Genomic DNA, 14216 nt, shown 5'->3' on the forward strand with positions numbered 1-14216 from the left:
TAGAAAAATTTTTGATGAAAACAAACCATTCAGCGGGAACAAAGCACATCAATCCTATTCACCTAATTTCCCCAAAGTAACATCAAGTCTAGTTTTGATGGTCCTTAAAGTAATACTCTCCACCATGTTAATTGGTAATTTATTCCACACATCTATGGTACACTGTGTGAAGAAAAACTTTGTTAACGTTTGTGTAAAATTTACTCAAAACATAGTTCTAATTGTGCCCCTGTGTCCTTGTACAACATATTTAAAGTAACAGCATGGATCCACTGCACTAATACAGTTCATGATTTTAAATAATAATAATAATAATAATACATTTTATTTATACAAGGCGCCTTTCAGGGAACTCAAGGACACCGAACAAACAAATAAATAAATAAATACAAAACACAATTATAAACAACTTAAAACATCAGAAAATCTAAAAATTAAAACCAAACAAAATCACTATAATTAGGAGGAAGAAGAAAAAGCCATTTTAAACAAATGTGTTTTAAGTTTACATTTGAAAGATGAATATGATTTGATATTTCGGAGATCCACAGGTAATGAGTTCCAGTGCTTGGGAGCAGAACGGCTGAAAGCTCTGCTCCCCATGGTGGTTAGACGGGAGGGAGGAACGGTCAGATGGGTGGAGGAAGAGGATCTAAGGTTACGGGATGGAATGGCAACATGTAGAAGGTCAGACAGATATGGAGGTGCGAGGTTATGGATGGCCTTAAAAGGTAGTAGCAGAATCTTAAAATCAATACGAAACTTGATCGGGAGCCAATGAAGCTGCTGCAAGACCGGTGTAATATGGTGAAAAGATGGGATTCCAGTGATGATACGTGCTGCAGAATTCTGGACTAACTGAAGCTTGTGAAGAGATTTATTAGGGAGACCAAAGAGGATTGAATTGCAGTAGTCCAGCCGAGAAGTGACAAGACTATGAACAAGAATGGCAGTAGTATGAGGAGTGAGGGAGGGACGAATGCGATTAATATTACATAAGTGGAAGTAAGCAGACCGGGTGATGTTATTAATGTGACATTGGAAAGATAGAGTACTGTCGAGGATGACACCCAGACTCTTGACCTGAGATGATGGGGAAACAACAGAGTTATCAATAATAAAAGAAAGATTATTGGTTTTGGATAGTGATGATTTTGAACCAATGAGGAGAACCTCAGTTTTGTCACTGTTTAATTTAAGAAAATTTGAAGAGAACCAGGATTTAATTTCAGAAATGCAGTCAATAAGTGAGGGTGGTGGAAAAGAGGAGGTGGGTTTACCAGCAAGGTAGAGCTGGGTGTCATCAGCATAACAGTGAAAATTAATGTTATATTTGCGAAAAATATTGCCAAGGGGAAGAAGGTAAATAATAAAAAGAAGAGGCCCCAGGACAGAGCCTTGGGGCACACCAGAAGTAACAGCGGTGGGTTGGGATGTGAAAGTTTTAAGCTGTATGAACTGAGTGCGGCCTGAAAGGTAAGATCTAAACCAATCAAGTGGAGTGTGAGTAATGCCAATCAAAGATAATCTATTAAGGAGAGTGGTATGACAAATAGTATCAAAGGCCGCACTCAGATCAAGAAGGATGAGAATAGTGATTAGACCAGAATCAGCAGCCATAAGGAGGTCATTAGTAATTTTAACAAGTGCCGTTTCTGTACTATGATGGGGGCGAAAACCAGACTGGAACTTCTCATATAGATTATTGTGAGACAAGTGGGTGTGAAGTTGGATAGCTACTATTTTTTCAAGAATTTTGGAGATAAAGGGCAAGTTAGAAATGGGGCGAAAATTATTGAAATTAGTAGGATCACAACCAGGTTTTTTTAATATTGGGGTTATAGCAGCAGTTTTGAAAGATGAGGGAATAATACCAGTAGTAAGAGAAGAGTGAATGATGGCAGAAATAAGAGGGACTAGAGAGGGGAGGCAGGCTTTAACCAAAACTGTAGGCAGGGGGTCCAGCTGACAAGTAGATGACTTGGATTTTAAAGACTTCAGACATGTCACCACTTAATCTTATTTGCTTAAACTGAAAAGGCTCAGCTCTTTTAATCTTTCCTCATAACTCATCAAATCAGCCTACTTGTTCTTCTGTGGACATACTCTAGTGCTGCTATGTCTTTCTTGTAGCCACGAGACCAAAACTAGCAAGGTACTCCAACTGAGGCCTCAACAGTGTATTATAAATCTTGAGTATAACCTCATTGGGCTTGTACTGTACATATCGTACTATATGACCTAACATTCTGTTACCCTGCTTAATGGCTTCTGAACACTGTCTGGCAGTTGATAGTGATGTGTTCACTACCACTCCTAAGTCCTTCTCATAAGGGATGTTTCAAGGTGTAGACCTGCTACTGCACATTCAAATCTAACATTTCTACTTCTAATGTGTAATAACATGCAGTACATTACATTACCTGATTTACAGTTAATTTCATCTCCCACAAATCTTCTCAAGACTTCATCTTTAATATATTATCGACCTATCCATCTAGTTTGATATCATCTGCAAACTTGACCATGTTGTTGCTTATATTCTCATCCAGATAATGTATGCAAATAAATAATAGCAGTATTTCTAGCACAGACCCCTGACGTTATCAACAAATTCTGATATGTTTCCTTGCACAGTTCCTGTGTTCTGAACAATTTTGCACCCATTTACACACTATATCCTGAACACCTTCTTGTTTTAGTTTGATGCCCTTGAAAATCAAGGTTTAATAATATAATACACACTTCTTAGATTGTATATTTTTTTACTTTTTTTACTTCCTCAGAATTCAGGCATACAGTATATGTGAAAGTCAGACTTCCTCATATCTATCCATATTGATTATTTTTGAACAGTCTACTTCTAGGAATGTTCTGCTCAATTATTTTCCTTAGTAATCCCTCAGTTCAGGTGAGATTAGGGAGCATGAACCGGTACAGCATGTTGACATATCCACCTCACAAAAAACACCTCAGGATCTCAGTTGGCAACTCCGCAGGCAGACACTCAGTCCAGTCCCACCCTCTGGAAATGACAATCTATCTGCCGCAGTCAGGCATTATGTGGGTGTCCCCTTGGCCTGGTCCAACTGTCCATGTCCTCAACAATAAAGGTTCATGCGAACCGGATAACCCTTTGGAAATAGCACCACATGGTCTTAGTGCAGAAACTGATGCTCCCTTGCAATGCAGGTAATGTGCCTTATTTGGGACTCTGTGAGCAGCCACTCGTTCAACACAAAGTAAAACCAGTGGCATCCAAGGATTCTGAGAAGAGACACAGTACCGAAGGAGTCCAGTCTTCATCTCAGGCCACTGGATAGCATCCGGGTCTACTAACCATATAGCAAAACAGGAAGCACAAAGACCCTAAAAACTTGGACCTTCATAATACCTTACAACTCCTACATTTTTTTGATAAGGTGGACTTTCAATTTTCAGACCACCCATTGTGTATTCAAACCTAGCATTTTTATCACCTACATGTAATATTTTAAATTTCCTTGCATTATAAATTTCATTTTTACAAATCTGCCCAAGCTTGTAGGCTGTCTAAGTTGATGAATTCCACATTATATGCCAATACACCTAGTTTGGTAGCATCTACAAACTTAACCATCTTTTTATTTATATTCCTGTTCAGATTATTTTCATATATATATATTAGACACCCTAGCACTGACCCATGAGGGAGACTACTCCTAACATCATCCAATTCTGATAAGGTTCCTAGCACCATAACCATCTGTTTCCTGTGTCTGAGCCAATTCTACACCCATATACTGTACACACAACACCCTATTTCATTTCATGTGGCACCTTATCAAATGCTTTCTGAAAGACAAGAGAAATAATATCATAAGCTCCACTTTGATCATATCCTTTGTTGCTTCCTCATAGAATTCCAGCATGTTAATAAAACATGACCTCCCTCTTCTGAACCCATGCAGGGGTATCATACCAGAAGTTCACAGTGACTACAGAGTTTTCTGTAAAGTATGAAACCACAAATATATAACCATGGAGCATCTCCCTGCAGCACTGGGAAAAACAGGCAACTATCCATTAGTGGAGGGTGTTAGGGATTATTATTTTGAATAACATGCACCAAACAGTAATATCCAAGAATTCAGCCTTCCCAATGCAGCGCTAGCCCTGGAGTTCAGAAGACAATGGCAATCCGGATTTAGTGGCAACAAGGAAGATGTTTCTGTGGCAATTATGAATCAGCATTAAACAAGAGAAATCCACAACTCAAGGACCATGCAGGAATAACCATGCTTTCGGCACCAACTTATTAGGGAAGTGCTCTTTTAAATAATAGACATGTGTACAGGTCATTTGTTGATAACAAGACTGAAGAGTATAACAAAGTGACAATCTTAAATAAGTCAGGTTTATTTGTTTAATACATTGAAGAAACACATCCAATCAGCATACAGATAAATGATATGATCTATAACACACCCATATCTTTGAATATCTAAAGGTCTCAAAATAGCAAAAAGACTTTGACTGGCATCTGATCATTAAATAGGACTTCTTACATATAATACCTACAGTTAAAACAACAACAACATTTATTTATATAGCACATTTTCATACAAAAAGTAGCTCAAAGTGCTTTACATAATAAAGAAAATAAAATAAAAGACAAAATAAGAAATTAAAATAAGACAGCATTAGTTAACATAGAAAATGAGTAAGGTCCGATGCCCAGGGTGGACAGAAAAAAAAAAACTCCAGACGGCTGGAGAGAAAAAAAAAAATCTGCTGGAGTTCCAGGCCACAAGACCGCCCAGTCCCCTATGGGCATTCTACCTAACATAAATGAAACAGTCCTCTTTGTAGTTAGGGTTCTCACGGAGTCACTTGATGTTGATGGTCATACAGACTTCTGGCTTTTAATCCATCCATCATTGTTGGAACATCACAGTGCTTTGAGTAGATGGTTTAAAAGATTAAAATGTCATATGGTGTCATCTCTATAGTACTGTATTAGATATGAATGGTAAATAATGTCTTATTTACACAAGCAGGCACAGTCAGAAATACTCTACAAATTTATACAGAAACATTTTCCCTAAAAATTGTCTGTTCATTGCAGGGCCCACTCACTGATTTGGGTCTCAATTTAGATTTGCTGGATTTCTTTATTATCTCATTAACTGTCAAAATACATTGTCTCCAAAAACAGCATAGGTCAATATTGAGGTCACACTTCATTTTTGGAGTTTCACAGTGCTTGCAGTTTTTTGTTTTTGACATTTTATAAATAAGATATTAATTTAACGACCATCAATCACTTTAAGCCTATTTTGGGTCACAGGTCCAAATAAACCAAGGCATTCCATAGATGGGGTAAAAGTCCACCACTAATTTAAGACTGGTTTCAGACTTACCAGTTAGCCAAACCTTTCAGGGAGATTTTGAGTTATCCTCAAAGACTGTAGTCGAGCTGAGACTCCTAGAACTGTGAGACAGAATAAATCAATGTATACACAGAAAAGAACATGCCAGAATGTGTCAGCATTCAGTTCAAGAAGCGTTCCTGGAGCCAAACCCAGTGAGTATCTGGTGATGGCCATGAACCCACATTAGCTGTGAATGGAAAATTCTTTTTCGTGGTATATAGAGGGTGCTTTCAATAGACAGGATATCATTATGTGTAAGGACACACACGTCGTTTTTAGCACAATAAAAGAATATTTATTAATCCTATCACTGACTTTATCTTAAATGGCGCCTTTCACATTGAACAAGCTGCCTACTATGATTGCAACTCACCTATATTTCCAGCTTTTTTTAATTCGGATGGGCTCAAGTACATTTTAGTTTTGCCATTGTGAGGCTTTAAAGAAGAGGCAATAATGGCCATAATAGCCTCCCACGTATTTAAAGAATGGAATGACGGTCAAAAGTCTTCTTCAGCTGTGACTATCAATCACATTAGTGATAGAAAGAAGAGATAAAGACGGCACTCACTCCTGTTCCTCTGTTTGTGTTCTGCCGACAAGAAATCGATATCTTAGGCTTTGGGGACTATTTTACAGTCCAGGCATCTCACTGCTTAAACGTTTGTCTGTTTTAGTCAATGACACTTCTCGGCAAACTATTACCCACTGGAATGAAGAACAAACGTGAAACAAATAAACTAGATGGCACACCATCCTGGCTTTGTGTGTGCTTACAGATGGAATTGTGATAGTGTGGAAATTTTCTTTCCTCGGCATCACAGTGAAATTTGCAGTATCAAAGCCTGATTCAGGCTATTATATTACAAGCTCTAAGGAAATATTACTTCTCAGTCGCTTGCTCTATCCTTGATCTTTTTGTCCACATGTCATCATCAGACCCACTTGTCAGCTTGGAGGAATATGTACGAGTATAACAGAAAGAAAGCAGAGCCATTGGAGAAGAACCGCTTGGATCTCTGTATCTTTAGAATGAAAATCAAATTTTATATCAGAGTGATCACATGAATTCTACACATTTGGCTCTTACTTTACTTAATCATTCTCATTCATTTTTCACTTTCAATTAATACAAACCTCATTGCAAAAAAAAAACTTTGACTTTTTGTTTTTTAACCTGCTTATCCACTATTTTTTCCTATCCTGGCAGCACCCAGCACAAGGCTGGAAACTACTCTGGATGTTAAAAAGAGCAGTTTACACAAGTACTGTAGGTCCGTTTGTACAAGAGGTTGAACATATTTTTCAGGAGTGGTACAGGCTAAATATTAGACAAAAATGTGAAAATAAACCGACACACATGCAAATTGACAATCACTAAAGCCCTCCTTTACTGACCCTGCTTAATCCAGTTTAGGAATGAGGGAGTACAGTGCTCATTAGTGGTGGCAAGGCTGAAACCCACCCTAGATGGGGCATTTGTTCCAATGCATTTTTAAATTGTGAGCATAACATGCTTAGAAACATTTATAAATGTATCGATGATAAAATGTCACCAGCTACTGATCAGAGCCATGTCCTGCCTTGACACCAATTCTCTGTTGAATCTGAAACCTCGAATGTAAACTTTGATGACCCGAAGAAAGCTATAAAACCCATTAGTAATTTCCAAACTACTGGCATATTTAATAGCTTTTCAGACCTTTTTATGTCCATTAGGCATCTCTTTCCTACTGTTCTTTCTACGAGATTGGTACTTGCTATGAACTCAATTCCTTTCAACATTTTTGCAATTGACTTTGACTGGAAATAAATGTGACAATATTTATTTATTTGATGTGTATATGCATTATTTTACCATGGAAATAATTTATTGAAAATGTTAAAAAAAAACAGTTCAAAGAAATCAAATATTTTCTTTTATAATCTATACAACGTCTTTCTTTTCCAATGTACTATTTCATCCTGACTTCAACTTGTGTATTCCACTATAAAATACATTTTAATCCTCTTCCTTCTTTTCTTGTTGCTTCTTCATCCGGAAAACCCATGTGGCAGACACACTTTAGCGTATGCAAGGTCATAGTGAAAATTTGGATCAGCTGATCCATAGCTAATATTAAGTTCTGAAGTCATTCCAGCTGTGATGACATGTCTGTTGTTTGTGAGCATGATGTCAACACAGTCATTTATAATTCTCTGCTTTGGAGGTCTGAAGCGATTCTGAACAATCTTCATTCATCAGACTCACTCCTCCTTTTCTGAAGTGCGTTACACAGTTACTGACATTCTAGTGATTAGAACGACTTTCTCCATGTTGTAATAACATTCTCTGTCAAGTACACTTCTTCAGCACATTAAATTCACTTTTTTACTCGATGCTTTTCTTTTCTTAAAAGCAATACGAGAACAGCCATCTTTTATGTGTGCATATGACAAGACGCTATAAAACACTGGCAATCTATATCCTTCACAAATGAAATCAGGAATGCATGGAAACAGGATATACGGGTAGTTTGTTTCATTAGTTTATGTGAATAATTGCATCGATTGTATCTTTCATTTTTTTTTTACTTTTTCTTATATGGAAAAGAGTTTCTTTGACTAATACAGCAAAGGAATTAAAAAATAATCATAATAATAAGACCTTCTCAATCCCACTTAATCCAGTCCAGTGATGTGTGGTGGCAGGTAAGAAACAGCCCTGCACAGGGGATCACTTCATAGCTGGGCCCACTTAAACATACATTAGAACATGACAATAACATGTGGACGAGAACAGGTTATTCAGCTCAACAAAGCATGGCAATCAAAATCCATTTCATTCATTCCAAAACGATATCAAGTTGAGTTTTGAATGTCCTTAGACTCCTACTCTCCACCACTCTACTTGGTAACTTATTCCATGTGTCTGTGGTTCTCTGTATGAAGAAGAACTTCTTAATGTTTGCATGAAATTCACTCTTAACAAGCTTCCAACTGTATCCCCTTGTTCTTGTTGAATGCATTTTAAAGTAACAGTCTCAATATACTGTTCTAATTCTAATTTTAAACACTTCAATCATGTCACCTCTTAATCTCTATTTCCTTAAACTGAAAAGGTTCAACTCCTTCGATCTTTCCTCAAAACTCACCCTGCTCTCCTGGAATCAGTCAAGTCCCTCTTCTCTGGACTTTTTCCAGCACTGCTATGTCTTTTTTGTATTCTGGAGATCAAAATTCTACACAGTACTCCAGATGAGGCCTCATCAGTGCGTTACAAATGTTAAGCATAACCTCCTTGGACTTGTACTCTACTCATCGAGCTTTATAACCTAAAATTTTGCTAGCCTTCTTAATGGCTTCTCTACACTGTCTGGACATTAATAGTGACAAGTCCATTATGTCTCCCAGATCTTTTTCATAAGGGATAATTTTAAGTTTCAGAACTCCCATTGTGTATTCAAATCAAACATTGACACTTTCTATGTGTCATACTTTACGTTTACTTGCATTAAATTTCATTTGCAAATTACCTGCGCAAGCCTGTCTCTTATCCAAGTCCCCCCATAATGATTCAATGGATTCCACATTATCTGTCAATCCACCTAGCTTGGTATCATCTGAAAATGTAACCAGCCTGTTATACAATTTCCTATCCACAGCAGCAGCAGCCCCTCCACTGACCTCTGAAGAACATCACCCAATGCTAATAAGGTTCCTCACACCATAACCCTCTGCTTGCTGTTTCTGAATTAATTTTGCATCTATGTACACACCGCACCCTGAACTCCCAACTCTTTTTTTGTTTGATGCCCAACCACTCATTTGGGATTTTATCAAATGCTTTCTGAAAATCAAGATAAATAATATTAAATCCTTGAGTTGTCTTCTTCTAAAATTCCAGCAAATTATTAAAACACAACCTCCTCCGTCAGAACCCATGCTGAGTGTTTGTTAAAACTCCTGTCCTCGAATGTCCACTCCCAATGGGACTGTAAGCATGGCTGCTCATACACTCATGTTCACACTTCCACAGGGCTGATTAACCTAACATGCATGTCTTTGGAGATCTGAGATGAAAAGCAGAATATCTGGAGGGCATCCCATGTAGAAATATGGAGAATTTTCAAACAACAACCAGGTCCAGGATTTTAAACCAGAATGATGGCTCCATGAAGAATACATTTATCCAAAGTGCCACCTTAAATGAATTAGGAAGACTTCAGCAAAGGTTATAAATACAACTAGGAAATAAAAATGGATTGTAAAACATTGTTCCTAAATGTTACCTGACTAAAGCCTGAAGCCCTGTCTCAGCAACACCAGTATCTTATTTTCTTGCTATTGCCAAGACACCCTAGGGCTTTACGCTCAATCAGGCATCATTAGAGTTTGTGGGGTTAACATCTGGAGTTAGATATGTTCCTCAAAATATCACAGCAGTCAGGCCATAGTATCCACTTGAAACTATTGCACTTCTGAGGTCATTCTTTTGTCTTCTTTAATCTATATCATTTTTATAACTTGCTTCTGATGTGAAATAAACAGAACTTTTTACTAAACATACTCTATATTCCTACTCTTGGAAAAAGCTCTTATGTCAGCTGCTGCCTCTTACGGAGTGTACATTCAAATATGACCATTTCTAAACTTTGACCCTTCCTATTTCGGACCTCAAATCAAGTAGTATAACATTTACCTAATATTATTGTATGTTGGTCTGACATGTCTACCCAAGGCGACTTACAGCATCATTATACAGTACAGTTACATTCAGTTCTTTTACAGTTTGAGCACAAACAGGCAGTGCTGGTCAACCCATTATGTGACATACATGGATTTTCCAATTTTAGCAAGTGGACAACACTGCGCACATCATGTTGCTCATACCCTTAAGATCATTCATCTTCAACAGCGCCAGCACAGAATACTTTTGTGATATGGAAAGATGTGAAAAATGTCAAGGCCGCTGTTACATTACTTTGGTGGGCCTCTCCCTTCTACTTACCCCCACAAAAAACATACACTGCAAAGGAAATATCAACAAGAGGGCAAGGATGCTTCAAGGAAGAACATTTCAAAATGAAAATGCAAAAGCCATCATGAGCTTAATACTGCAAAAGGAAAAGAGAAGAAGAGGAGAAGTGAACTTTTCTGTCATTGATTCATTTGTGTTTGCTTTATCAGAGCAGTGCCACACCAAAACTCTGAATATTAGGACAAAAATGAGACAAATAAGCTTGCTATATTAGATATTGGATGCTGTAAAAGGAGAAAACAACATGAAACAGTTGGGGCAGCACCCTAGTAATGAGATGCAAGAATAAACAAAGAAAACACGTAATAAATGCAAAGTAGTCTTTTCAAACTGGAGTTCTGAATAGAGCTAACTCCAAGATGGCCCAACTGCTGGTCATATGGATTCTAGGCTTTGAAGGGGAAGGTCCTGGAGGGTAGATAATGAGGAACGGCTTTCAGTCTTCCAATCTGCGAAGGGAGGAAGACAGAAGGCATTAGTAAACAGAGCCCACTCGTGGTTCGGTGGGCAACTACTGTCACCAGAGCCCTTCAGCTGTCTTCCAACTGCATGTGCGTGACAATGTGCAAAGTTAGCTTGCGGATGTTAACAACACACATGTATTTTGTTTTCTTCACAACAGTGCTATCTAGACATCACAGACATCACCAAGTTTTGTAGTGGTCAGAAATTGTTTTCAGGAAAAGACTGCACATTTGACCTGAAGTAACTGCATTGTCATCATTAATGGCTAATGTCTTATTAAGCTTGCCTCCATAGACATATTAAGTCAACAGAAGTTTTATTTCTGGTCATTTAATAGATGCAATCAGTAATCTACTATATAATAAAACACTGAGGTCTGCGTGTCCAGTCCCACTGAGCAATCTGATTGGTCACTTTGGCTTTTGGTGTCATAATGAAAGAGGAAGTTGCGATGTGAGATGCACAAGGAGGAGTAAAGGCATATGAGGCATACTGTGTGAGTTGCCTTCAACAACAACAAGTATAAAACAGGGCAGGAGGCGAGATAGGTGCCTCGAAAACAATGACAGAGTCTGAGAAGCAGGCTTTATGGGAATGCACTCAAGAGACAAAGCTTCGGTAAAGAGATGTTCACACACACAAATGTAGAGGACAGATGCTGGGGCTGCTGCTGAAGCTACACATAGGGCAAGAACCATAGCTAGTATTATAATAAAAGGCAATGGGGCAACTACAAAGGTGTATTTATTTAATTTTTAATATGCAATTTTACAATATCTGGATTTACCCTCAACAAACACAACTTTCTCAGGTATCTGAGACAATGTCGCGTCACTCCTTGCATTTTGTTAAATGTCATTTGTGAAAATGCTGAAATTATTGTGTTTGGTTTAAGTGATATAGAGTATTGTATAATGTACATACTGTAGTTCCAGAGATAATTGTGTTCTTTAATTTATTCTCACAGTCATATATTTTAAATTATACATTTACCTTAAAGCACCTGTTTAAGATTATGATTATTATGATTATTATTATTATTATCTTGGCATGGTGCTTTTTGGAGTGGGGGGTCTGGGGTAACAGCAAAGAAACCTTGCCTAGGGCTCCACATGGGCTTCAAACTGGTACTGCAGACAGGTTAAGTTACTTGCTTGGGTACACAAAGTAAACTGAACCAGCGGCCTTCTGTTATCAGGGTAATGGACTACAATGCATTGTTATCTGCAATTTACCACATCTCTCTGAGGTGCCTCCAGTCTCCCATGGCCTGTGTGTGATCAAAGTAGCCCTTTAAAACTAATGTACGGTGGAGTTTTTAAATATTTGCATTGAGAAATGTGTTCGCACAACAAGGCTTTTGGCTTACTTTCCTGCTGTTATGCTCAGTCAATATGCTTTGATGTTCTTTCATTATTTCTTGTAGCCTCTGGACTTTTACTGTACATTTCCTGATATTTTCTTAAAATATATTTATTCTAGAGTAGCACAGTGGTACTGCTGCTGTCTTATAGTAAGGAGACCAGGAGTTTGAGGCCTGTGTGGATTTTGCATGTTCTCCAGTGTCTGTAGGGGTTTCCTCTGGGTAGTCTAGTTTCCCTGCCACTGTCCAAAGACATGCAGGTTAGGTGAACTGGTGACACTAAACTGGTGTGTGTGTGTGTGTGCGTGTGTGTATGTGTGTGTTCACCCTTTGATGGACTGGTGCCCGGTCCAGGGTTAGTTCCAGCCTTGGGCCCTATGCTAGCTGGGATTGGTTCCAGCCTACCCGAACCGACAACTGCAACCCTGGTCTGGATTAAGCAGGTTAGAAAAGACATTTATTCTACAATTAATTCCAAATATTTAAAGATGTCTTGTCATTACAATAAAAAGATACTGTTGTGAGTGATTGTATAAATTCTAGATAGGCTTTCAGATTTATTATTTTATAATTTATAATTTATTATTAATGCCAAAATTAAATGTAATCCAATGTGTCAGTTATATTTCTATGTAATACAGTACATATGCACATGGTACATTTTATTTTGGCATGGTTTTATTTTGTCATAATTAGGAACATATCAACCAAATGATTGCTTTTCACTATGGCATGCAATTTTCATGTCTGTTTAAAATACAATACAAAAGTATGTTTCATTTTAATTCATGTCCATAAATTACATGAAAATAACTAAAGCTAAAGCAAATGTATTGCATTTTGCTTGACGGCTTCTCCGAGTGTATTGCATTTAGTTTGAGACTGTACAATAATCATGCCAAAACTGCATGTAATTAAATGACCAATCAGCATCAAAAGGTAGGAAAAGGGGTGTCAACAGTTGGGCTAAGAGGCCATGAGTGTGTTCACCCAGCACTAATGATGAAGATCGGGGAGTTGATAAGACAGGGGATCTGCCATCTCACTGAATAGGAAGAAACTGGCAATGTAAATAAGCTAAATGATTGCATTTAATGTTTTGGCACAAATATTCCTCCTTAAAGATTCATTGTCAATGAAGGACATAATTGAATGGCTTCAGTTATTGCACTGATATACCTGTGACCTGTCCATGGTGCTGAATCTGCTTGTGACTCTGAATGAATGTGTACAAAAAGAGGAAATACAGGTGAATGTTCTTTTGGAGAATAAATAGTACTACAGTATTTGAGACTTTAACACTGATTGCTTTGATGCCTGATTTGCAAACAGCACACAATTAATTGAAGTTGATTAAAGTTAGTATGTCCATTCATCCATCCTTCGAAAAGCAGGACCTTGGGGCAGTTGGAGCTTATTACAGCAATCATAGGGCACAAGACAGGAATAGAATCATTAGTTAAATGAATAAATATTTTACCTGCTTAATCTTGGGGAACCAGGCCATAGTGTACTCTCACTTAGTGTATATGGACCAATGTAGAGTTGCTAATGAATTTGACATGCATGTCTACTGAATATGCAAAGCAAACGAGAGCACTTTGACTAGGATAAACTCTAGGACTCCCGAGCTGTGAAGCACTAGTGCTACTCACTACTTCAGTGTTCTTCACTGAGATGAGCTGGAATACAGTTTTCTTTTGATGTGAGTGCAGTAAATGACTTACTGGTTTCCTGTTGTCATCTAGTCTTCTGAACTTTACATTGAGCTGTGGTTTCACTTTCTGTCTGTCTTGGACTTGCCCATTTTATTTTAGTGCTTGGAAGCACTTTTCCTGCAGTAACAATCTTATATATAAAGGTCTGTCCGGCCTGGATGTGAGAGGTGGAGTCGGGGGTAAGGGCTCCACCTCTGAGGAAACAGAAAACTCACTTAGCCACTAATAACACAAGC

The sequence above is a fragment of the Polypterus senegalus genome, chromosome 6, assembly GCF_016835505.1.
Source record: "Polypterus senegalus isolate Bchr_013 chromosome 6, ASM1683550v1, whole genome shotgun sequence".
Taxonomy (NCBI): Eukaryota; Metazoa; Chordata; class Cladistia; order Polypteriformes; family Polypteridae; genus Polypterus; species Polypterus senegalus.